The following is a 24139-nucleotide window of genomic DNA, read 5'->3' as shown; positions in this document are numbered from 1 at the left end:
TTGGATTTAAAGACAGCCTCAAGGACAGGGAGAGATACTTAAGGGAGACAGACTTAGATCCAGACTCCCAGAAGATAGGGGTCTGTGCTAAGATAGTCCTCCCTAGGACTCTGGGTAAGAAAGATGGGTAGAGACCTTCTGTTGTTTTAAAATCCTTTTGTCTTGTTGTGTATTTTTCCTACTGTTAAAATTAAACAATACTTTGGTTTAAGAAGGCTGCTTTGGGTCACTGTTTTCACTGCTGGTCACAAGCTCCCTAAGGGAAGAAGTGCACATATTTGAATGCAGTTGGATCTACTGAGCAAGCACAGTTAATACACAGGGTACTGTTGCTTAGCACCTTGTCTATGAATGGAAGGTTTATGGAATTTCACCCCAGAAACGGTTAAAGGTACAAGGCCCAACAAAAGCGGGGGTGCACTCAGAGAGTCCAAGGGAGTAGGGGCATCAACAAGTGTAGCTAGTCCTGTAACTGTGACAATGTAAACAAAACACCTACGCAAGTAATTTCTCCAATCCAAATACCCTACTATTTAGAGCCATTCAAAAACTGGTTTGAGCTGTTTTTACTTAAAGTAGCACAGGTATTGTGACTTGTGAACAATATTACTATAAGCAATAATGATTAAGGATCAGATTTAGGTATTTAGGATTTTCAATGGGACTTAGGTACCTCACTCACTTAGGTACTTTTGTTAAGCCCAGTAGATCCCCATCTGCATTTAAATACCTTTGTAAATCAGGCCCTACGGTCCTAGTTTAGCAACTTGCCCAACCAAGTGCCTAGTTTTCAGTATATACATCGGTTGGACTACTCACGTGAGTGCACTTAGACACACCCTTCAGTACCTTGCTGAATCAGAGACAGAGTGAAAGTTTCTCTTTTACACCAACTGTATGAAAAAGCAAACGTCATTATTTTTCCTCTCTGCATGAAACTCTCTCAAAACTTCCAGCGTCGATTATTTGTGTTTATAATTTTAAAAACAAGCATAATTGAAAACATTAATTTCAGCACTTTTACAACATAGACTCGGGGGTGTCGGATGGCTTTGAGGGTGTAGAGGAGATGTTAGTCATATTAAATCCTTCTGCTCAACTAAGAGATATGAAAATATAATAATACTTTGAACTTAAACAGTGTTTCTTATCCATAGATCTCATTGCCCTTTACAGAGGAGACATGTAGCACTATCATCAGTTTTCAGGTGGCAAAACTGAGGCAGAGGGAAGTGAAATGACTTGCCCAAGGTCACACAGCATGCCTATGGCAGAACAGGGAATAGAATCCAGGACTCCTGGGAATGGGTGACAGGGAATGGATCACTCAATGATTAACTGCTCTGTTCATTCCCTCTGGGGCACCTGGCACTGGCCACTGTTGGAAGACAAGATACTGGGCCAGATTAGGGTGACCAGATGTCCCGATTTTATAGGGACAGTCCCGATTTTTGGGTCTTTTTCTTATATAGGCTCCTATTACCCTCCACCCCCATCCCAATTTTTTACATTTGCTATCTGGTCACCCTAGGCCAGATGGACCTTTGGTCTGACCCAGTATGGCCATTCTTATGTTCCTCACTACCAGCCCAATGCTCTATGTACTGCTGTAATCATATCCCTGCCACTCAGGCACTGGTGTACCTTGGTTCCTCTTATGCTTTGCCTGTGGCACATAATAGCCCAGTCTCCTGTGGGCTGCAATACTTTGGTTGTTTGGTTGAGTGTGTGGGTGCTGGGGTGGTGGTGGTGGTCTGTGATCTAAAGGATGTCAGACTAGATGATCTTGTGGTCCCATCTGGCCTTAAACTCTATGAATGTCATTTTCTTTGGGAAAGCCAAGAGTAAGTTAAGTATTTAATCTATGAATTTCTAAATGCCTATCAATTGAGCAACAAGGGTCCAGGTACACAAACATATTTTGTCTGTCCAGCCAGACCTTACTCTCCACTCCAGAAGCCTTTGATGCAAGCATTATTTTTAGTCCCATTTTCAATCCTGTGCAAAATTCTGATACGTTAACATTTGTTTTGGATTGGGACAAAAAAATCAAAATATTGGGTATTTTTCCAGAACAGAAAGTTCAGAGAAGTTTAGATTCAGAAATGCTGAAACATTTAGTTTCAACATTTTTGATTGAAAAGAAAAGTTTTGACATTCCCAAACCAAGATGTTTAATTTGGATTTGTCAAACCAAACAACCTCTTCATGTCAGGTTTGTTTGACATATGTCTACTTGAGCCACCAGGATGCTTCACTGGAGTTATAAGTTTGGTGCCTCATGATCCCATTCTTCCATGGGCCAGGATCTCCAGCTAGACTACATCTCCTATGATGTATCATAGTCATGGGAGACCACTCAGCCAGATGGGAGACCACTGTGTATCACTATCATCTGAGATGTAGTTCAGCCTGGGAGCCCAGTTTTGAACTTGTCCAACAACATTAGCTCAGTACGTACCAAATCCAGTTTCCAGAAACACCCACTTGAATACATTTTTTTCCTCCCTGTCCCCTCACATCTGCCTGGCAAACTTGAAACCTATGAGAGAAGAGCAAAATATCAGTCAGGATTCACCCCTCATTTCAGCACTGAGAGCACCTGCAACTACCTGTTCTGGCACTCCTTGTTTTTCACTGTTCGAAGATGGAGGATTCAAAGAGTGACATCAGTTTATACCAGCGAAGGATCTGACACTTTAACTAATTCTAAAAAGACAGAAAATAGCATAGGCCAAAGATTCTCATGTCATCTCATACTCTGTGTCTGAACCCATGGTAGTTCTTGGAAATCTGGTCACATTGTGGTTATCCCTTCTTGCTTTCAGGTGATGAAACCACATTAAAAATCAGCTAACACCACACTAAATACGTTTTCTAATCTTGCTTTTTTCATGCAAGCAATTGCTACAGTTGCCACAGGGGTGTAGTGCAACCACAAAATGGAGGGGAAATCAGCATGGCTGGGAATGGAAGAGTCAGTGATCCTCAAGTCAACCTCTGTACTAAATGTGATCTGTGCAGTGAGTAATGCTGAGAACTCCTGCCATAGAGTGTGCCCTGTTTTTGGCATGACATTTTAATTACCTTCTATTATACAGTGTAGAAGAATTTTTCTTACATGTCTATATAGCACAAAATACCCTGGAAATACATCAGCCCTTATTTAAAATGCTCTGTGAAGTATATTTCTGATTAATTTCTAATGGCCACCTATGCCTACACAGTTTGTTAAATACTGAAGCATTACCTCTACTACAGAGTATCCTGAGGCTGATAAACTTAGAATAAGCAGCTGAATAAAATGCAAATGTACAATTAGAGTTTTTAAATTAACACTGAACTTTGTAATGTGTCTTAGCTAGTATATACCATATTGTTGATTATTTTATGTTCAAAACTCATGGCTAGAAGGAAAAAAGTGACAAATTCACTCACACACAGATAATACTTATTTTGTCAAAGAAGTATTTGCAATTTAGGAAGGTAATTCATATTTCTGAAGAATATAAAACAAATATTTAAGAAACGTGAAGCCACAAGGTGAAAATATCATGATTTCCACTGGAAATCCCTTGTTTAGCAAAGGACTATGCATGCATCTGATGAAGTGGGTTATAGCCCATGAAAGCTTATGCCCAAATAAATTTGTTAGTCTCTAAGGTGCCACAAGGACTCCTTAATGTTTGTTTAATCGAGAGTTAGAGCTCCCTAATGATGATGTGGTTTGTGCTGTATTTTAGGCTACGGTTTACCTTGAGCTTTGAGCTTTCAAATGTAGAGGACAGATCACAGTCTGCCCTACAGGGAACCAAGGGGCAGATCCTGAGTTGGTGTAAAAACTGTCATAGCTCCATTGAAGTCAATTGATACCTTGCCAAGGATCTGCTCCCCAGTGTGGATTACAGATAACAGTGAAGGAGGGGAGAGCAGTCACTGTGGAGCTGCTATTCCCCAAGGCATGTGGGTAGGGAGTGGGTGGAGCCTTGTTCACATCCCCACAACATATTGGCCAGCACAACTGAGCTGGTGTGTCAGGTGAAGTAATTTGTGCCAGGTAAAGGGCTAGTGCAAATGACTCCCTCACTCTATTGAATAAAAGGGAAACTGGAACCAGACTGACTCTCTGAGATATAATCTGGTTTCTGGATTCCTTCTTGGGCAGCACAACTACATGCTGACTCTTGTTGAGGGCTTATATCAAAGCCTCAATTTAGTCCTTAAAACAGCACAATCTAGATTTATAATCAGTGGAGCTATGTTATGGCTGGCATCTGTATGTTGCATCTTAACTGCCATTGTTACACAACAACAAAGTATAGAAAAGGTCAGTGAGAAAAGATCAGATCAGATCCAGTTAACTTCCAGACAATAAACTGTAACAAAAGGAGACTTTCTACTAACATAAAAGTTATATAAAACATGTTCCTCTTTCCAGGAGATGGGGACCTATCAATATAAACACTTATACTGCACTCATAACTATGGTATTTGGGATAGGAGCAAAGAAAAAGACACATTAAATGAAACAGTAGTGAGCATAGTAAATATGACTCCCTTCCTTCCTTCTAATGAAATGTAAATTTTATCAGAGGCAAAATCTGAAGATACAGAATTTGAGATTCATCAGCTAACTGGACAAGTATAATTATTCCTGTTTTCCAGAGGGGAAACTGAGACCCATACAGGTTAGGTGACTTGCCCTTTGGGTTCTCCTGCACAAATATAAAAATCTATCACTGTGTTTTCCACCAGTGATGTTAATGGTGGAAGAGGGCCAGGAATATAGATGTGCATGCCCACATTTTTGTACACACAAGTGGAGAACAGGTTGAGACTCCACTTAAAATCAAATTCTAAAATAGAAGTGGTCCTAATCAACCCCCCCAATATTGACATGCTCCATTCCCTCTGAATTTTTTGGAAGTTCATATGTGTATCTAGATCCAATGTTTGCATCTTAGGCAATAAAACAGGATTAAGTGATCTTAAAACTCCATAAATTGGCCTGATTCTAATCTTACTTACACCTGAACTATCTCTTAATGGAGGAAAAGGATTTAAAATGACTAACATCTCCTCTACACCTTCATAGCTACCCTACACCCCCGGTTTATGTTGTAAAAGCACTGAAATTAATGTTTCCAATTATGTTTGTTTTTAAAATTATAAACACAAATCATCCTGTTGTATACTGCTGGAAGTTAGACCCATTATATTTAAGTTTATTAACAATTCAAAACAGAAGCACTGGTGATGGAATTACATGGGAGAAAACATGCAAAAACTCAATGATTCCTGAGCTGCTAAACAGCTTGTATTTGCCAACACATTCTAATCTCTGCCTATCTCAGTTTACAGCTTTCACAATGAAACTGAACGCAGAAAAGAGCAATAGATTTTGCAGTTGGGTGCAAGCAGTTATGGATTGTTCAAATACCAGACATGTGAGATAGCAAGTGTAACTGAATGTAGACTGATAATGTACAAACACCTGTTGAGATGAAGAGGAAGAAAGAGAGAAAGAGACAAAGCTCACAATGTCTCAAAAATAAATAGTAAATTAAAGTCCCTAAAATCTCCACTTAACACACACCTCTATTAAATGAGTGAACTGGCTGTTGAGATGCATTGCTGGAATAAAATAAAATAGAAATCAATGAGATGAATATCATATACTACAGTGCAAGGCATACTGTCAACACTTTATCTAAAGTACAGTATAGTATCTTTTGTGGTTAAACTACTTCAGGAAGGATGCATCAGCATTTACTTTAGATGGGTACAGCAAAGACGATCAAGAGTGGAAGCCTAAAAGATTTGAATTATAACACAAGATTAAGAATTTATTTTCCCGTGGAAATGGAAAGATTTTGACAGGACTTAGTTGAAGATTTTCAATTATGAAGGAGATAGGAGAAAATTGATTGAAGAAAATCCTTCAGGCTGGCAAAGAACCTAGCAGAGAAGGAACTTGCTAGGAGTTGAAAAAGCCTTTAAAGCCACTTTCAGTGGCTGCCATCCATCTCTCTTTCGTACTCCATGGAGAGCAGCTATTAGGGAGATTGGGAAGCAGATGTGTGAAATTTGGTGCTTTCAGTTTGCAGGGAGCTTGGCAAAGCATTTTGGTCTCATTTTGTATGGATTTCCATGCCTTGCATTGCAGTTTGAAGTTTTGGGATTAGAACAAACCCAAATTCTCAGTGAAATCAGCTGAACCCACCAAATTTTACCCAACTTCAACTTCAACTCATAAATTTCATTTTTTATGCAGATTCATATAAAGCTACTTTGCTCTCATGTACATCCCAGGTACTGAGACCAGGTACTGAGAAAGCAAAATCTTGTAAAAACAAACTGCATCATCTAGGTCTGAAGAAAACGAGCTATGGAGCTGCATGTCCTTAGTATACTGATGGCACTCCAGCCCAAAGCGTGAGACCTCTCAGAAAGGAATTATAGAGGGAATTGCTCTTTTTACTTATGAACATCTCATATGTAAACGTAACATGGTAGTGATGAAAAATCATACCATTCACTTCAAATTATGTGAAATGTTTCCTTTGTTTGTTTTGTTTCTCCTCTATAAAACCTTTGTGGCAACATTTGAATTTGAAGAATAATAGGATTTAATTGACATGCAGTCTTCTTCAAGCTGAGCTGTAGATTGGCATAAGGAGCTACATGCAGCAACTGTAATAGTTGTGTGTACATTGTGTGCAGTTAGTGGCTCCCATCTCCATTAGCTCATCGGTATGGCTCAGGAGAGTTAGCAGGGCAATCAGGTAGTAAAGTCGGGAGAGAGAGTGGACATAGGATCTTTCCTAAAATATGGGTCTAGATTGTGCCAGAAGGGCACATCCCATTCCTAAGGGGGAAGTAATGATACACCACACCAGTAGAAGAACTATGCCCCCATGGATCTGGGAATTATGATCCAGCCCAGGATTCATCCCTCTACAGCATGCACTCCTCTTGCATGGGTTCATCTCAGCTTCCTAGTATGGAGCTGGGGGGAGAAGGAAATCAGGCCATAGACCAGCCTCCTTTGGAAAGTCTAGAAGCTTGCAGGAGTCTTCCCTAAGTACAAGGCCAGGAGCTGTGTCTGGTCCCTGCAAAAGAGCACAATGGGGAGGCAAAGGCCTCTTGTGCTGTCTCCTCCCCACTCCCAAGTCCAGCAACAGACTTAATCTGGGGGTAAATTCAATAACATCTCTGCATTTTCATGAAAACTCAGCAACAGAAGACGTTTGTCCTGATTGTCAATCACCTCATGGTCATGAAAGTGTCAAAATTGCCATCGGTTATTGGGGTATCTTCTATAAGGTGATTGGAAACATATGCCCTTTGGCCTCCTACCTTACAACATCCACACCAATGGCTAATGAGTGCACACTCTAAAGTACCTTAATGCTATAAAGGAATTTGAGTTCTGAAAACAACAATGTTAATATCTTACCCTTAAAGAGGGAGCATAAATACAGCAATTTCACAATCATAATGATTTATCCATATGATGCATAAGACCCTACACAGGAAACAGATCACTACATAAAGAAATAAATCCAAGGAGAAAGCATCTATTTTATTATTAGGAGTTATAGGATTCTGTTCAAAAATTACAATCCTTATGAAAGTTATACAAAACTGAAAGGCAATTTATTCTCTTCTTGATGAAAAGCCCAATAAGGGTCTGATTAAAAGCCCATTCAAATCAATGAAACTCTTTCGGTTGACTTCAGATCAGGCCCCAAGTACTGTTTGCCATAGATGTCGAAGTCTCAAAATGAATAAAGAAAAGAAAGTGGAATTAACATGAATGAATGAATAATGCTGAAGGGAAAAAAAATCCTAAAATGTCAAAAACACATTAGACCTCTGCTTCCCAATCTCCTTCTTACATGACAGATAACTGAAAATCACATATAGTAATAGTCAACCTCTCTCTGATACCTCCAAAATCACTAGGGCAATATTTTTCCAAGAATTAACTGATCTTGAACAGTTCTTCTGCACCATAGGTATGCACACACTTTTCTTCAGTATCAGGCTGGCATGCCTTTTGTTACCCATGTGTTTTCTCTGGAAAGCAATTTTTTATGCCATTGTAAGCAAATCTCACAGTCCACTTATGTGTGACTTATCTTGCCATATTAAAGAAATGGTCAAATAGAAGTAGAAGTTTTGGAAGCAATAGGGAAACAGAACATTTAGGGATACTAGATCCTGAGCTCAGCAAACTTGAAAAAAAAACTAACCATGCAAACAAGCCACCACATTTTAAAAAGTTCTTCAAGTTTGCCAAGTTTTTCAAGACTAAATTAACTAAGTCAGACACAATGGGGAATTTAATAATAAGCAGGATCAAATATACCCAGACCATCCTTGACAGGTATTTGTTCAACTTGTTCTTAAAAACCTTCAATGACAGGGATCTCACAACCTTTTTTGGAAGCCTATTGCAGTGCTTAGCTATCCTTCTTACAGTGAGAAAGTTTTTGCTAATATATAACCTAAATCTCCTTTACTGCAGATTAAGCCCATTACTTCTCCTCCTACCTTCAGTCAACAAGGAGAACAATTGAACACCATCCTTCTTATAAAAGCCCTTAACATATTTGAAGACTTACCAAGTCCCCCTCAATCTTTATTCAAGACTAAACATGTCCATTTTTTAAAAACAAACAATTTCCTCATAGGCTAGGTTTTCTAAACCTTGTATCATTTTGGTTGCTCTCCTTTAGACTTTTTTCAATTTGTTCACATCTTTCCTAAACGTGGAGCCCTGAACTGAACACAGAGGCCTTACTTCATCAGAGGCCTCACCAGTGCCTCCTATGTCTTGCACATGATACTTGTGTTAATATACCCTAGAGTTATATTAGCTTTTTTTTACTACTGCATCACATTGTGACTCATATTCAATTTCTGATTCACTATAACCCCCAGATCCTTTTTCAGCAATACTTCCCCATTTAGTAGCTGTGCATTTGATTGTTTTTTAAGTGTAGTACTTTGCACTTGTCTTTATTGAATTTAATCTTATTCTCCAATTCATTAAGGTCATTTTGAATTGTAATCCTGTCCTCCAAAGTGCTAGCAACCCCTTCCAGCTTGGTGTTATCTGCCAATTTTAAAAGCATCCTCTCCACTCCATTATCCAGGTCATTCATGAAAATATTGACCAGTATGGGACCCATGACAGACCTCTGCAGGACCCCACTAGATACATCCTCCCAGTCTGACAGCAAACCATTGATAACTACTCTTTCAGTACACGCTTTCAACTAGTTTTGCATCTACCTTGTAGTAATTCAATCTAAACTGCATTTTCCTAGTTTGGTAATGAGAATGTCATGTGGGACTGTCAAAAGACTAACTAAAAATCAAGATATATCATGCCTACAGCTTCCCCAGCTATCCAGTAGGCCAGTAATCCTGTCAAAGAAGGAAATTAGGTTTGGCATGATTTCTTCTCGACAATTCCAGGTATCAATTCCAGGTATAGCAGAGATGAGGGCTGACTGGTCTGCCAGCTCTCCTGAACTCTTTTTATCCCTAGATTTTCTTCCCATGGGATTTTACCAACCAGTTCTCTGAGTTTGTTAAAGTTTGCTTTTTTGAAGTCCATTATCTTTATTCTGCTGTTCTCATTCCTTCTTTTCCTTAGGTCTGGTCTACACTAGGCGTTTATGTCGAAGTTAGCGCCGTTACATCGAATTAACCCTGCACCCGTCCACACCGCGAAGCTATTTAGTTCGACATAGAGGTCTCTTTAATTCGACTTCTGTACTCCTCCCCGATGAGGGGAGTAGCGCTAAATTCGACATGGCCATGTCGAATTAGGCTAGGTGTGGATGGAAATCGATGCTAATAGCTCCAGGAGCTATCCCACAGTGCACCACTCTGTTGATGCTCTGGACAGCAGTGCGAGCTCGGATGCTCTGACCAGCCACACAGGAAAAGCCCCGGGAAAATTTGAATTTGAATTCCTTTTCCTGTCTGGCCAGTTTGAATCTCATTTCCTGTCTGGACATCGTGGCGAGCACAGCAGCACTGGCAACGATGCAGAGCTCTCCAGCAGTGATGGCCGTGCAGTCTGTGAATAGAAAGAGAGCCCCAGCATGGACTGATCGTGAAGTCTTGGATCTCATCGCTGTGTGGGGCGATGAGTCCGTGCTTTCCGAGCTGCGATCCAAAAGAAGGAATGCAAAGATCTACGAGAAGGTCTCTAAAGACATGTCAGAGAGAGGATACAGCCGGGATGCAACGCAGTGCCGCGTGAAAATCAAGGAGCTGAGACAAGGCTACCAGAAGACCAAAGAGGCAAATGGACGCTCCGGATCCCATCCCCAGACATCCCGTTTCTACGAGGCACTGCATTCCATCCTAGGTGCGGCCGCCACCACTACCCCACCACTGACCGTGGACTCTGAGGATGGGATATTGTCCACGGCCGGTTCCTCGGACATGTTAGCGGACGGGGAAGATGAGGAAGGAGATGAGGAGGACGAGGCAGTCAACAGCGCTTACAACGCTGATTTCCCCAACAGCCAGGATCTCTTCATCACCCTTACAGAGATCCCCTACCAACCGTCCCCAGCCGTTAACCCGGACACAGAATCTGGGGAAGGATCAGCCAGTAAGTGTTGTAAACATCTAAACATTTATTTGTAACAGAACAGGAATATTAACCAAAACAACAATGGGTTTCTCATGATTAGTTTGCCCTAGGCGCTTAACGTTTCAGTCCTGGGCAGTGCAACTATTGAAAAAAAATCTAACAATGTCTGGTTTTGCATGATTGTCCTGCCCAAGCCGCTCTACTGTTTAGTCACTGCCAGTGCAGCTAGAGTAAAATGTGGTCTATATGTCCGGGGATAGAGCAGAAATCCTCCTGGGACATCTCGATGAAGCTCTCCTGGAGGTAATTGGAAAGCCGTTGCATCAGGTTCCTGGGGAGAGCGGCCTTATTGGGTCCTCCGTAGTATGACACGTTGCCACGCCACGAGACAATCAAGTACTCGGGAATCATTGCTCTGCACAGCAGGGCGGCATACGGCCCTGGTCTTTGGAGGCTTTCCCGAAGCATTCTTTCTTTCTCGCTGTCTGAGATCCTCATGAGGGTGATGTCGCTCATGGTGACCTGCTTTGAATTAGGTAGGGGAATGTTAGTGTTGGGACTGCTTGCCCGTTCCTTTACAGAACTGTAACCGCTGGTTTGCGGCCACGCGGTGGAGGCGGGAGAGGGGCAGCCTACAGGGATCATTCCCGGGGACAGCCGCGAGGGGGTGGGACAGGGGCAGAGTTCCTGCTTGCCGGATTGCTGGCAGCAGGGACTGACATTGCTTTCAATGTGAAATGAGGCCATTGCAAATATTAAAGTTTTAAGCTGCCACAAGTCTACGGCTTACCATGTCTGCCTGCTACAGAAATTCCGGTGTCCTGCCAGGCTTCTCAAATCTGCTGTTCAAGACCCCAGGCACTGAATGCGAAGGCCGAGAATTCGACCTTGTGCTGAGTGCGCATGTGATAGGTGCTGTGCATGGTCTTGTTCACAGAGAAAGACTATGTTCTTTGTTCACAACTACATTTATCTTTCTGAGGAATTCAGTCCCTTTTTCCCATTTCCACAGCCACATCTGCGACTGTCTCACAACCTAGCCTGGCATCACACTCCCAGAGGCTAGCGCAGATTAGGCGTAGGAAGAAGAGGACACGGGAGGACATGTTCTCAGAGCTTATGGCCTGCTCCCGAGCCCAGGCAGCACAGCAGACCCAGTGGCGGGAGAACTTGTCCCAAATGCACCAAGCAAACATGGATTGGGAGGAGAGGTGGCGGCAGGAAGACCAGCAGGCGACTCAAACGCTGCTTGGACTACTGAGGGAGCAAACGGACACGCTCCGGCACCTTGTGGATGTTCTGCAGGAACGGAGGCAGGAGGACAGAGCCCCGCTGCAGTCTATCTCTAACCGCCCTCCCCCGCCACCAAGTCCCATACCCCCCTCACCCAAAGTCCAAAGAAGGAGGGGCGGCAGAGTCCGTGCTAACTCTCACTCCACCCCTGCAGAGAGCTCAAGTAGTAGAAGGCTCTCATTCCCCAAAATTTGACAAGTTTTTCCCTTCCCGCCTCACACAAGCCCCCATCCAAGTTTCACCTCCCAGTTCCATGTGTAGTTGATAATAAAAAATAAGTTTCTGTTAATTACTGTTTCCATCATGTTCTTTTGGAGGAGGGGGGGAAGGGGGTTGGTAATTGGACAGGACAGTCACCTTTGGCAGGGTACATAGGCGGGGGCAGGTCCAGCAGCAGGGCACATACACAGTGCAGTGACTAGTTACCCTGGTCAGTCTGGGAGGTGGTTTTCATGTTATGTGGTGGGGGGTGGGTTGCTCTGTGACTTTGTGGCGGGGGAGGGCAGTTACAGATCTTAAGCGGCGGTCCTTATCCTGGATCACAGAGCCACGCAGCAGGGGATCTGTAACCGTCCTCCCCCCGCCACAAAGGCACATCGCCCCCCCATAGACACAGTCCCGATCAGGAGGGGTGACAGGCTCCGTTGAAACAACCAGTCCATCACAGCGGAGCCTGTCAATCCTGGAGTTTAGAAGCTTCATTTGCGTCAGTACACTACACCCGCTCCCCACCAGAGTCTACGTCCCAGTTTTAAAACATTCCCGCGAAAACAGTAATAAAGACAATGGTGTTCATTAACAAAGTAGAAGTGATTTTATTTCTAAACGAGTGTTGGAAGGAGGTGAAGGGGGTATGTAACTGGAGAGGATAGTCAACATTAACTGGGTAAAGAAACGGGGGCAGGTTCAGCTTCTCTGTACAGTAACTTAAAAGTCACAGGTTACCCTGCTCAGTCAGGAACCTAGCTTTCAAAGCCTCCTGGATGCACAGCGCGTCCCGCTGGTCTCTTCTAATCGCCCGGCTGTCTGGCTGGGCGTAATCAGAAGCCAGGCTATTTGCCTCAACCTCCCACCCCGCCATAAAGGTCTCCCCCTTGCTCTCACAGAGATTGTGGAGCACACAGCAAGCTGCTATAACAATGGGGATATTGGTTTCGCTGAGATCACAGCGAGTCAGTAAGCTTCTCCATCTCCCCTTGAGATGGCCAAAAGCACACTCCACCACCATTCTGCACTTGCTCAGCCGGTAGTTGAAGAGTTCTTTTTCACTGTCCAGGGCGCCAGTATAGGGCTTCATGAGCCAGGGCATTAGCGGGTAGGCTGGGTCCCCGAGGATGACTATAGGCATCTCCACATCTCCAACAGTTATTTTGTGGTCCGGGAAGTAAATACCTTGCTGCAGCCGTCTAAACAGACCAGAGTTCCTGAAAACACGAGCGTCATGAACCTTGCCCGGCCATCCGACATAGATGTTCGTAAAACGTCCCCTGTGGTCCACCAGTGCTTGCAGCACCATGGAAAAGTATCCCTTTCTGTTAATGTACTGGCTGGCCTGGTGGTCCGGTGCCAGGATAGGGATGTGAGTTCCATCTATGGCCCCACCATAGATATTCTTGATGTATAATGCAACACCTCCTCCCGTTTTTTCCTTCCTGTCATTCCTAGACAAGCTATACCCCTTTATACCAATATTCTTGTCATGAGATTGGAATATTTCTGGAACATGCCTTCTTATCAGATTTCTCTTACTTCCAGATTCCTGCCTTGTAAGGCCCATCTTGTCAGGCACCATCTTGCTCCCTTTGAAGCAAAAGGCAGCAGGACCTGGCCCAAGATTCCTCACTTTTATACTGTTTATCTTGTGTAGAGAATTTGTCATTGTCTATTTGTGTGGGATGCACAGTGGAGTATACTTGATTCAGGAATTACTGAGTGAAAATCTATGATCTGTGTTATGTGAGAAGTCAGACTAGGCTAGATAATCAAAATGGTGCTTTTTGCTCTTAATCTATACACAGTAGTGGAAGGTGCTACACATGTGTAACTAGAGTTGTAGAAAAAAAGAAAGTTAGCTATTATTTATTGTATTAGAAATAGGGGGACGGATTCTCACCTGGTGTAAATCATCCTAGCTCCATTGACCTCAAAGTAATTAAACTGATTTATGCCAGCTGCGTGTGTGATCATGGTTATTTTTTGATTATGCATCACACACAAGGGGCAGGGTTAGGCTTGCGCATGAACCTTAACTTTGGCCTTTCCTGACTTCTGAGGGGTTAGCTGGGCAACCTTAACATACTCTGATCATGGTTGTTTTGATGGGGAGTGCATTCCTTCTAGCTCCACTACCTGAAGCCCTTTCTTTGTGCAGTGAAGCCACACAAACCTCACATTTAAAGATGAGGGGGACAGAATCAGGCCCTAAAACCACCAAACATATCCCACATCTTGTAGCCACATTTTTCATTCCTCCTTTTTATGATGTCCCTTTCCGACCAGCAGTACCTGACTGCCTTTATGACAGAATGCAGGAAGGGAAAAGTCATTGTTCTTTGACGTGGTGGTGGTGGGTCAGGGGATTAGGAAGAAAACACCCCCAGAACTGGAATAAAATAATTTTAGCAGAAATAGGATGAAGCCAATATAATAAAGTACTGAAGGACTTTTTCTTCTTTTATGCATTGAAAATATAGTATCTCTTCCCACTACTTTTTGTAATCCACATCAAAAATACAAAATAGACAGAGAAAGCAGTGTCAGAATTTTTTAACAGAAATCCAAAAAGGCTTTATTCCTGGTTGAAATGAGACAGAAATGTTAAATATACATTAAAAACCGATTTGAAAGGGGTGCCCTGATTTACATCTTACATTTTAAAATATGCCGAAAGTTTTCAATAAAATTTGCTTGACTTTTGAAGCTAAAGCCCACCTCTAATAGGCAACCAATTTTTGACTGTCCATGGACAGTAGTTTAAAATCATGCATGTTAGCATTACGAGAAGCATATCTTGACAGATCAAACTTTTTCCTCAATGTTCTCATTTGCCATTTTTGACCCTGACTTGGTATTCTTGTGAATTAACTGAGGGAAGTCAAGAAAAAGTTACTTTATCCATATTCTGTTCCTCATCTCTGCCTTCACAGCCTCACACGGAGAAGTCTAAAATAATAATGTCTGAATAAAACTAGCACTGACATTGAAAAGACTTTAAGGGAAGCTTTGCATAGACCACAGTAAAGTGAGAAACATCCCGCTACACCATGTCTGTTTAAATGTGAAGAGGGGCAGTAACCCAAGATACCTATGAAACTACCAGAGGTATGGGCATTCTGATACCTGCAGAGGGACTGTTATCCCCTTTAGAAAACTGTATAGTAAATAGAAATGGGTCTCAATTAAAACCTTGCACCTGCACATTCTTGAACTTTGGGCTCAGGGTGATTGGAATCCAGACCTGGATCAGAATCTCCCAGAAGGACCCATCTCTGTTGTGGGCCAAATCAGAACCCCAGATCCAACTCTCTCACTTTCCCTCCCAAAAAATAAAATAAAATAAAAAAACATTTGTGGGATTTAAAAATCCAGCTTCAAACCTTGGTGACCGGCGGTAGTAAATAGGATTTTGTATTTCTATAGAGCCTTTCTTTAAAGTCTGATTAAGACTCACAAAGCAGACAAGCAGTATCTTTCATTCAGCTCTGGAACTTGGAACTTAGCAGCTGTTTAACAATTATGACGGACAGTAAGGAAGAACACCTTATCCACTTGAAATTGAAGGCGCAATTTAAATAGGCAAAATATGATTATTTGTCTGGCGTTAACACACCTAAGCTTTTGAAAAATGCCATGGAGTGTTTAATGACAAGTGGTCAGGACTCAGATTCATCTGAAAGATAATGTCTCCAAGACCATATTGTCTATTGCTCCTCCTTCCTCAACATAGAGACCCTGGAGCTTCAGTGCTGACTCAGAGGAAAAATGCCTTTTCTAGGTATTATTCCTGGGTCTTTCATAGAGGTCTCCCATTCAGCTATGTACCAAGCCTCACCCTGTTTTGCATGAGACCTGAAAGGATTTGATCACAAAACCAAGGCTAAAAAAATCCTGGGTGAAATCCTGACCCCACTGAAGTCAATGGCAAAACTCCCATTGACTTCAATGGGGAGAGGATGTAACTTCATAAGCGTGTGAGGTGATTTTCAATCACATCTCATATTATTTAAGGTTAAATACCCAGCTCTCTTTTTGTTACATCTTTGCTCATTCTCTCTCTTCGAGTATAGCAGCAGCTGTTACTTTCCAAAAATCACATTGTATAATGATCAATATTGCTCTACATGGTTAGTGAAAAGTCCATTGTAGTTTTGTCCAACAGTATCTGTCTAGGAAAGTGCAACCCAAAGTTTTAATATACAAAATCCAGCATTTTCCAATGGGTCAATAACAAATGTGAGCAATCGAGAAAATGTGCTTTGTTACTAGAATTTCTTAGGATTAAAAGCTCAATTTAGATAATATATCATCACAATCTTTTTCTCAGGATCTAGCCACCTTCCTCCCCGCCCCACTCCGCAATCTAATAGAGCTTCCCATGGTGAAAATCATCCAACATAGTGCTTAATAAAGTCTCACAGTAAGTAATCTTATCCATTAGAAAATAAGAAGATAAAGGTATTATCCTTGGAATTGACTATATATGAAAAAAAAGAGCAATTTACCAAGAAAGGCCACAGAAGCAAAGGAAATCATTATGTTCAAGAAATAAACAGAGTTTTATTACAAAAGAGAGGGGTCCAAGAAGCATGTACAATTTGGGAAAAGACAAGTATCTCTGGTCCAGCTGCACGGGGTTCAGCTCAGGACTGAAGTGGAGGTGAGGGCAAAAAATGGCTGCAGGCTACCTTTCATGACTCCCCAATCCAAGGCCCAATTATTAGTTGATTTTTGTCCCTAAAACAAATTAAAGCAACCTCAGGGGTTTTTAAAATTAAACCCAGTTGACTTTGGCCCCAAGGGATGTTCCAACAGCTGGGAGATCAGCAGAGTGCAGGTTTGCACTGGCCATGGCAAGATCTGAAAAAGGGTGATGAACAGCTAAACACCAGCTCTACTACACCTAGGGATGTAGAATCCTCAGATAGCTGGTTAAGTCAGTATTTCATCCCCTTTGCATGACTAGAGCAGTTGCAGCAGGACCAAAGATCTGGCCCATTCTATCCAATTGTGCCTGATGCTTATTACAGGCATTGATAATTCAAACCATTTTATGTATTTTCTGAAAAAAGAGAGTAGAACCCTTGTTCAAATTATAGATTACAAATTTAGTGAATTTCACTAAGAAAGTCTAATTTGATTTTGAATGACACACATGTAAAAACTTTGTCTCAATAACATGTTTCTGTTCAGTGTTGCTGTCACTGAAGTTTCATGTTTGTGATGCTACAAAGCTGTGTCAGCATTTTCGTTATGAGCCCGTCTTTTCAGTGGTGTATTTCTTGTCAGAAAAATTACTCTTAAGGCTGAGAGATTTGGTATTCAGCCCATGGGGTCTCTCTCTTATTGTAAAATGTCATTAAAATGAAAATATTTGTTTCAGATGCTTTATAGCTCAGTGGAAAAACGTAAATGTATCCAGGATTCTGGGTTCCTGAGCATGTTTGGTTTGGATCTGCTTACTGCTGATGGACGCAGGCTGCCTATAGAGTTACACCCTCAGTAAATTAATCCAATCACACTGTTTTGTTGGTAATGCACACAAGTTTGTCATGGGTTTGTCTTATGATCCCCTTTCAGAGTAATGGCCTGAGCTATCAGGTCTAACTCGGTTTTAACGCAGCCCTACCACAGGTAAATTCCCATGGGTTTTTAGATTGAATGGGAACCTCAAGATTTAATTTATAGTAACTAAAAAGGGAACCATATTCATCAGACAGAAAAAAAAAAGACAGAGGAAATGTGACTGCGGTGGGGGCTTACCCTAACCTTGTCAAACCTTATAAAAGCATTTATGTTCAGTTCTAGAGGCAGGCAAACACTCAGACAGGTCCCTACTCTATTTAAACCACTCCTCTAATTTTGAATTATGAACAAATATAATTGATGTGTAAATAAATATTGGGCCAAACTCTCAAACTGGGTTATGAACCTTATGTGGCTCTCAGGAGGCAACAAGAGGCTGTAATCCACCTGCAAATGACTAGCAGAGAAGTCCCCCCGGTGTAGGATAATTCACTGCTGGCTCATCTGAGTTGTATTCCACTGCCCCTTCCCTGCAGTGATGGTAGAGGAGGTGTATGTTGAGGCAGGTGTGTCAAGATCAGGCAGGCGACATGAGGGAGCTCCACTGTGGCCATTCATCATTAAGGAAGCATGTTGGTGACAGAACTTAGAGCTGCCCGGGAGTAATTCTAAGCATTGTCAAGGCTGGCAGAGCCCGGAGAATCAGGGAGCTCATCATAACCAGCCTCCCGTTGCCCCGACACACACTGTGCTGAGTGGAGCTCTGGCACAGTGGAGAAATTTCCCCAAAATGTCTCCAATACACTTTGAAATCCACACAAGCACTAGCAGAGAAAAATCACTTGATGTATCAACTTTACACAAGAACGTGGGTGATTTCTAGGCTAACTTGCATGTTCTGTTTAAGTAAATACAGCCAAGGAGAAATATAATGCTTTTCACAGCATATTCAAGTACAATACTTTTAATATATACACGCGTGTACTGTAGCTGTTATAAATCTTCAACTGCTAGACTAAGTCATTAACATAATTATGTGTCTTCTAAGAAGACAGATATTACTAAACATGGTCTCCAGGCTTGACATGTGGATTAAGACGACTAAAATGTGTGATATAAATAACATGCCCCCTACACAGTATGGGCCAGATCCTGGCTCCCAACAGAGTCTCTTTTCTGTTCTATCAGCGCAAAGGGCTGTAAAGCTGCCATAGCTGACAGCTGAGGATTCTTCCGGCAGAGGGGGCATGTCAGGGTGATGTCCAGAATGCAGCTGTGCTCCAGAGCCCTCTGAGTGGTGTAATGGCCCCCTATAAACCTTAAACAAGATCATTAGCTGGTCATAGTAGTAGATCTTCTGTGTGACAGACACCAGAGGACAACCTCATTCATACATGTAAAACAGCACATTCCACCTCAAGTGCTTCCTCTTAGGTCAGCATCAGTACTGCTTTGTGAATCGTCTGGCAGAAGTTATCATGCAAATACATACTCCATGTGTCCACATGAGCCACATGCACCTGAACTCTCTTGGTTGAGCTCCTGAGACGCCTTAAGGGATTATCCCAAATATCAGTGTGCTCTGGACACGGTTGCCACACTTCTACTCTGTCAAACTGGAACAAGAACCATTCTCAAAATGGTGGATCTCGTTCAAAGTCTTTCAACAAAATACCTTCCTATAAAAGAGCAAATAAACAAGTGAGTCGAAATCATCTGGCCTAGAGTAATTAGCGTGCAATGCAGCAGCTAGATCTAAACAACTGTTTTGAAGGGTCTTTTGTCTCTTTAAGACAGTCAGTGACAGTCAAGTCACTGACACTTGACTCTATGCCCTGACAGTTTATGTTAAAAGTTTTTCTGAGCACAGCACATGTAATTTATACTAATTGGATTGAGCTTCTATTCTTACCATATGTTCTCCAGCTCAACTCATTTTTAATACTGTTTGCTTCCCTAGAGATAATATTGAAGAGGAGACAGATTCTTAGACTGTAAAAATTCTATTCAAGCAAAAGACAAGGAAAATTATCAGAGGTCAACCTTAATTGTTTCCCTCCACTAAAGTGCAGGGCATGTTAGGAAAAAAGTTATAGAAACCAGCATGAAGTTACATGGTTCGTACCAAAATAGGGAGGTTAGTAAGAACTCTAAAATGGCAACAGTACCTGCAAATAAGGTTTTATTACAATCAAAATGCCTCATCACAAAGAATTTCTGACTATTCCCATTGTAAAGATTTTTTAAAAAAGATGGTTATTTCATTTTGCAGAAAGTGAACTCCAAAGAGAGGGAAACATAGCTAAGTACTTCCCTTCCATCTGTATTCAGTGACTGGGGCCACTGGCTTGACCCTGGCATGTGTTGAACACTTCCTGTGGATAGCCGAGCTCCCTTATTTCCCATTGGCCCAGAAGTGAAGCGGGAATTACTCCATTAAAGTCAATGGAATTGTATTGGTTGTCAGGTTGCTAGGAAAGAGAGGGCAGAATTCTTTTCTTCCCCCAGAGGAAAATTTAAACTTTGTATCAAACCCCAAACCATTTTTTTGTTTGTTTTAGGCCAAACCCCCAATTTTTTAAAGTTTGGTTTTCCAACAAAAGATTTTTTTTTAAATGGAAAAGCAGACACTTCCTGTTAAAATTTTCATTGTCAAAATCCCAGTTTTCCAGAGGAGAGCTTCACTGAGAGTTGAAGATTCTCACCATCTTGCGGAAAGTACTCAGCAACTCACAGGCTCCCTGCCTCCTCCTTTCCCAAAAGTCCCCAGACCATTGACATACAAGATAGCGGAGGCAGTCTCTGCAGCAATTCTGCTAACACACGCCAGAGTACTATGATAGAGGTTACCAAGGGAGCAGCAGCCCCTTCTAGAAGCATTGATCAACACCACAACTTTGGACTCCGTTTTCTTTTGTTGAAGAAGATGGCTCTTGGGCTGTTTGCAGTCATGGACATTTGTGACATAGGACGGCGTTCCTGATATATACTGCTGATGTTGAATCATTACCCACAGAAAATGTTTATGGTTCCTCAGGGTGACAAAACTCAACCAGCGAGTAAGGAAACAAACAAAACCTTTTTAATTTTCTTACTTTCTTTATCATCTGATTTTAGAGCTAGATTGTCAACTGTCAGGGGAAATTAAATATTTGAAAAGACAAGACATTTAACACTAAAAAGTTAAGGCTGTTGTGATATAAAGAACATCACTGTTCATGCCAGAGATTTTGTCCTCACATGCCCCTTCCACAAAGCTGAAATCTTCTCTCTCCCCCGCTCTTTTTTTTAAAAAAACCTTTCTTTCCACTGGTGCTTTAAGCCTCTCTCCCTCTCGGGAGAGACATAGTTATTCCATACAAAGGTTAAACATAGTAGTCACTAGACACAGAAACAGTTTAATTGAATATGGAGTAAAATCTCCTCTGCCATTGCAGTAACTTTAGAAAGGTTGGAACACTCACTTCATGAGAACAACACACTTATGTGTGGCAACGTATCCATAGGAAAAATAAACTGAGGCTACCCCAAACTATTCAGAGCATTCTCAGGAAACTAATGATTCTCCAGTACTACTATGCACTGTATAGCTCTCCAAATTGCTCCGTGGATGATCTATTTTACCACGTGGTGGGTGATCTGGGTCTTTGCATAAATTTTCATTTAGTTTTTAGCAATTTTTACTTAGTATTTTAGGGCTGAAAAGACAATGTCTAGAAATGGCTCATGCCTTGATGCAGTTCATTTAAGTAGACACTCATTTCCCTTGCTGTTCATTTTGTTTGCTATTTCATCGCTTGTAATTATTTTAAACTGTTTCTATGTTTAAAAAAAGAATTCAAGAACAAGTGTCATGGCAGGAGATTATATTTAATAGCTGCCTGGAACATTGGCTAACTGCCAAGACCATATGACAGTTTTTATTTTCCATCCACTTTTTTTTTATATGAATATGAAAAGGGAGGTAGAGGAACCATGTCAATTTATTGAACCGAGACAGCAGGGGCAGCTAAGAATTTTGAATAAATATGATGCAGTGCATCAAAGACGTTCTTTCCAGCACATTTTTGGATAAGCTACATAATAAGGGGAAAGGCTGCACCAAGTGGATATTTCCCAAACTAGTTTGGTTAGAATGGTAGTGTAAGCTATATACTGTATCTTCTATGTCTGTTATTTTGTGCTGCATATTTAAGTTTGTAATGGTCCAGCTGTGAGGCCCTCCATTTCAGAGGGCACTTTCAAGTCAAGATGACTGCTATTTTGGAATAAGTCATACACACTGTGCTCTCTCATGGAGACTTTACCTTTGTTCTTTCTTGTCTGGTTATGTTCCTTAATTTAAAAGTCCCCTGACTGAAAGTATGTGGTTGCCTTGTGTATAGAAAAACCATAGCAGCTAACATTTTTCTCATTACCTGATATTTCAAGCTTTAGAGGTCACCATAAATGATAGAAACTTGAAATTTATGTTGTTCTACTTTCATGTGCATTAGTAGTTTGTCACATGGAAAATATTTGCAGAACAGTATGTAAAGCAACCTTTTAAGTTTTTGGATTAAAAAGGGCACTACTTAACTTTCTGGAGTGCAATTTTTCCCCAAAGGTGCCTTCTTGTAAGCTGCTGTATGTTGTACCTGTTGGGTTAAATTTATTCCTGGTATAAACCTCATTGAGCTGAAATTAGTGGCGTTATACCAGGGATTAATTTGGCCTGTGATCTTTAACAACAACAACAAAAGTAAGATGAGCCTCACTGTATATTGCAGCCTCAAGCTATCCATTTCACATTTGCTAGGAAGCTTTCCCAGTCCTCCTTATGCTGGGTCAGGTTTACCCATTGTGCCTTTTTTATTTCCCATGTATTTATGAAACTAACATTCAGAATTCCCATTCCCAACTTACTAGGGATGTCTACTAGCCTGATTTCATGCAATGAAAGTAAATCTTCAGAGCTCTGCTGCCCAGAGTGCAATGCTATCAACTCACAGATATCTGTAAATGGATGGCCTGTGTGAAACGAGTTTGACAATTTCAGTATAGTCGCCAGTGAGCAGGCATCCATATTGCCAAAGCCACCACAACTGGCAGCACAGCAGTGAGGGCAAGCACTGTACAGGCATGGAAGGTGAAATATCATCTCACTCCAGAGATGGCCCCTCCAGGCCATGTATCAGACACATTATCAGTATTAAAGCGTTCAGGAGCATGGGCGGCAGGTATAATAGGCCAGGGAAGGCTGAGTCTGCCACGGCACAGTTGCGGCTGCCGGACACCAGTTGCAGGTCTGGCAGGCAAAGTTTTTGCTTATTATTCACCATGCAAGTTTCGGGGCGGACAAGGAGGTGGTATCTTCTATTCAGCTTCCCGGGTTCATCAGTAATCTTCCTGGACTCCAGAGAGATTACTGATGAACCTGGGAAGCTGAGTAACACCTATCACCTCCTCAGCCAGCCCGGAACCTGCATGGGGCATATCAAAAGCTCAGGTTCTTCTCTTGGAAGAGAAGAAACAAGAGCTTTTCCTGCAGGGTGGTTTGGGATCTGGAGAGCTGTGGTGCACCTAGGGGGGCTCCGGCTGGCCCAGGTATCCTCTGGCCATGGGGTGGGGGAGGGAGTCTTTTCAGGGCTCCAGCTGGCCCGGGGCTCCTCTGGCCACGGGGGGTTCAGGGCTCCAGCTGGCCCTGGACACCTCTGGCCGAGGGATGGGACTCAGGGCTCCTGTGGGCGGGAGGGGGATCATGGCTCTGGCTGCAAGGAGAGCAGGGGGTCACAGGGCTCCGGCCAAGGGGGGGGCACGTAAGCAGAAGGGGCGGAGCTGGGGATGTATTACTGATGCTATGTACACACTGCAGCTTATGTCCGTATAAGTTGTGTTGCTCAGGGATGTGAATAAGCCACACCTCTGAGCAATGTAAATTACACTGACCTAAGGCACCCCAGAGCTTCTCCAGCTGACATAGCTACTGTTGCTCTCAGGAGCTGGCGAAATTAAGTCAACAGGTGAGATCTCTCCCATTGGCTTAGAGCGTCTGCATTAGCAGCTACAGTGGTGCAGATGTACTGATGCAGCTGCACTGCTGTATGCTCTGTAGTGTAGCCATAGCCTGAGTTATCAGGAGGCGGTTGTGCTCCATTCTTGCTGTAAGTTAGTTGGCCCAGCTCTGCAAAAGGTACTAACAGTAGTGTAGCCACAGTAGCACAGGTGGTGGCAACAGAGTCCCGGTTTAGCTGTCCCAAGTACTAACTTGCCTGAAACTCATGGTATGTACTTGACCCAGCTAAGTTGTGCCTCTGCAGCTGCCATCCCTGCTACCGGGGCACTACTACTATTTATACCCACACTAGCTTGATGAGAGCTTGAGCGAATATATGTACATGAGCAGGGGAATCACACCCCTAGTTAGTAGTGTAAGAGGTATGTATGCCTACCGTCTAGTGTACCCCTATTTAGCACAAAGGGAGGGATGCTCCCCCCCTT

This window comes from Chrysemys picta, chromosome 7 (assembly GCF_011386835.1).
Source record: "Chrysemys picta bellii isolate R12L10 chromosome 7, ASM1138683v2, whole genome shotgun sequence".
Classification (NCBI taxonomy): Eukaryota; Metazoa; Chordata; order Testudines; family Emydidae; genus Chrysemys; species Chrysemys picta.
This window is presented reverse-complemented; position numbering follows the sequence as displayed.